The following is a 3,307-nucleotide window of genomic DNA, read 5'->3' as shown; positions in this document are numbered from 1 at the left end:
TTGTATTTACACTGGTATTGTACATATTACCTTTGCTAATAAAGATACCACTTAAACTTAATTAATTGAACCAACCACAACATAGGTATGTTATGTGTGTATGTATTTAATCGAAATCTAAATAAACACTTATTTCTTCCCACATATTATCATCATCATTTTAAGAGCCTCGCTCTTGTCGGTGTAGCATTTTCCATTTCAGTTTATCAAAGGCCAATTCCTTGACTTCCCTATAAAACACGACGTTAACCTTTTCTTTAATCTGTTCCATGTAAGCTCTTCTTGGTCTTCCCCTCCCTCTCTTTCCTTCTAGCTTTCCTTCTATGATGTTTTTAATAAATTCGTCGTCCACATATAAATACCTAGTATTACAATATATTAGAGTGTGAGAGAGAGAGAAATAAACAAATTAGCCGTCGCACCTGTGACAGACATTCCAGGCCCGATGAGGGTAGTTTAGCACTCCCGTACGCCACCACGCCGCCCGCGCCGCTGAGTCAGTTGATGTGAGGTAATGAACATATTTCATACACGGCGCGCCGGGACGAAATAAAGCTGGTATTAGTTTGATTTCCCGTACTTAAATATTCTAATAAAAGAACTGAGTAGTTAAAGAGAGGGATAAGTGATTAGCAGGAAATAATAACCATAAGGTTTGAAGGTTTCCATAAGATTATTTGTGCCGAGGTTTTCCTTGTGAGAAGTGAGGTTGTGAAGATGCAGTAATTTTAGGCGGATGAGACATTCGTTATGTAAAAATTGACGATTCAAAGTGTAACAATGTTACCTACTGAATTAAGATATTTTTGAATTTGAATTTGAATTAGTTGTGCTTTTTCGTGAGATAATCAACTTATTGGGCAGAAGGCAAGAGGGAAACTTTTTTTTTTTTGACGTGACTTATTGTACATTTGCCGCAGATGGCATTAACTACTTGGCCGGACAAATGGGGAGCGCTGAAGGCTCTCACCCGGTACAACGTTTAAGACAACAGGCCTGAGGGTGCCCAGTTGGGCGCGAACCTCGGCTCAGGGCGTCGTCTGAGAGGAAAAATATTTGAAAGAATTAATCGACCCTAGTGGGTCGATAGCGATAAGCGCTGAATGAGGGAAATCGTCGACCACGCCGGCGGGGTCGGTACTTGCTTCGGCAGTACATATACTAAAATTGGAACGATACAGAGAAGATTAGCATGGCCCCTGCGCAAGAGGGAAACTACTACTTTATTTTTCCCTCAAAAAGTAGCATGGAGACCACACCGACAAGAGCGTGGCTCTTGAATTAGTGATGATGAATCAAATTATTAAGAATACACAGATTCACTTGGTAGAAGATAAATGTTGGTTCTAATAGTATATCTAAATCTTCATAAACACGGGAATGCGAAGGGAAAACCAACCCAATACAGGTTACGTCACATACTTCTGAAAATGCATTTCTCGAAAGTGTGGGTTTCTTCACGATGTTTTCCTTCACCGCTGAGCACGTGATAAACATTGATGATCCAAACATGAAGTCGAAAACAAATTCGACAATCATTGGTTTAGGCCTGAGCTGGATTCGAGCCTGCGACCTCGAAGTGAGAGGCAAGCGTTCTACCAACTCGGCTATCACGGCTTATTGTTTCGCAATTGTTAATTTTAAAAATAAACCTCAATTATTTTTTTAAAACTCTTAAAATAAACTCGCTTTCTTGTCGGAACAATTCGGTTCCTGTACAAATAATTAATGTTTTGTTAACGAAGAAACAGTAAGGTTTTAGAATTAAGATATCTAAGCTTAATTAAAATTTTGATTCAGCAACGTCACCGAGTGAGAATGAGGGGCGGGAGTGACAATTGAAGAAATGTCCCAAGTTGAGGGTTGATGCGTAACAAATATCTGATACTCTGATGGGAATGGGGCCCTGGGAGTCAAGAATTGTGTACTTGATAGTTTTCGGATAAAAAATAAGTATTATAAAAATTACAGATGATTACTTTATACCGCTTAAAATATTAAATTTTCTCGAAAATACTTTATATGATAGAAAAAAAACAGTTTTTTCTTCATTTATTTTAAACGTGAAAACGGTTGTCCACGTGACTTTCGCCCAGTGACGTCACATTTCAACAAACAAAGACCCTGTCAAACAGTATCACTTGATGTCACACGAAGCTCATTCACAGCCACTCGTGTTTCGGGTCTTGTATAACACTATTGGATCTATCTATCTATCTATATCAGCCTAAATTCATATCCAATTTTGGACATAGGCCTCTTCCATATTTTTCCACTTCCGACGATCTTGGGCTATCGACATCCAGCCATATCCTGCGTGCCGCACGATGTCGTCCTTCCATCTCATTGGTGGTCTTCCTCTCGGTCTTGTGAATGCTCGTGGGCGCCACTCTAACAATCTCCGGGTCCATCTTTCCTTGCTCATTCGAGCAATGTGTCCCGCCCATCTCCACTTGCATTCGGCAATTACCTTACACTATTGGATAATTATCATTAAATGATAATCTAGCATATCCAACATACTTATTTCATATTTTATTTTACTGTCTAGCCAATTGCGTTCATCTGCTTATAATCCTAGGCATATCGTAAAATTCGACTAAGGGAACCTATCTCACTAGGTCACCACGACCGTGGTAGTGCCACCAACAGGAGACCAGAGGGGTTAAAATGGTCACATCGCAACAATTCATCTACTATTGCAATTTGACATTTACGCATATAAAAGTAAGTGCGCAATGCAAACAAATGTCAAATAGCAATATTGCATTCTTAGATGAATTGCTTCGATGTGGCCATTTTAACCTCCCTGGTGTCAACTGCAATTTGTTGGTGGCGCCACCATGGTGTCCTAATGAGATATGGCCCTAAATGTCTTCTTCAAGTTGATAAATATAATACCTTATCTTATATTTGAATATTGTACATCCGTCATCAGACTTCATTATTAAGTGTGGCTACTTACAAGTTGAACAAGAAGAGCTGACATGGAATAGATTAAAGAGAAGGTGAACGTCGTGTCTTTTAAGGAGGTGAAAGAATTGGCCTTTTATTGACAAGAATGGAGAATGCTACACTAAGGCTTTTAAATTAATGATGATGACTTACAAGTTAACGGACCTTTCTAAGACTGTGTTGCGTCTGCAGCGTAAACCAGCACTCTCATGACTTACACCACCGCAGATTTTAGCGAAATAAACAGTAAATTTTGATGATGAATCATTGAAAGAATCGGAAAGATTGCAACTCGAAGGGGAAGTGTGCAGACTTGCCAAATTTTGGCATCCCCATTACGGCAGTCCCAAAA

General features: G+C 39.4%; 1 pseudogene; it reads left to right on the top strand.

Moving 5' to 3' along the window:
- The first annotated feature begins 1,137 nt into the window (after window positions 1-1,137).
- LOC126366559 (U6 spliceosomal RNA) lies at window positions 1,138-1,231 on the top strand (annotated as a pseudogene).
- Window positions 1,232-3,307: the final 2,076 nt, after the last annotated feature.

The sequence above is a fragment of the Pectinophora gossypiella genome, chromosome 4, assembly GCF_024362695.1.
Source record: "Pectinophora gossypiella chromosome 4, ilPecGoss1.1, whole genome shotgun sequence".
NCBI lineage: Eukaryota > Metazoa > Arthropoda > Insecta > Lepidoptera > Gelechiidae > Pectinophora > Pectinophora gossypiella.
This window is presented reverse-complemented; position numbering and strand designations above follow the sequence as displayed.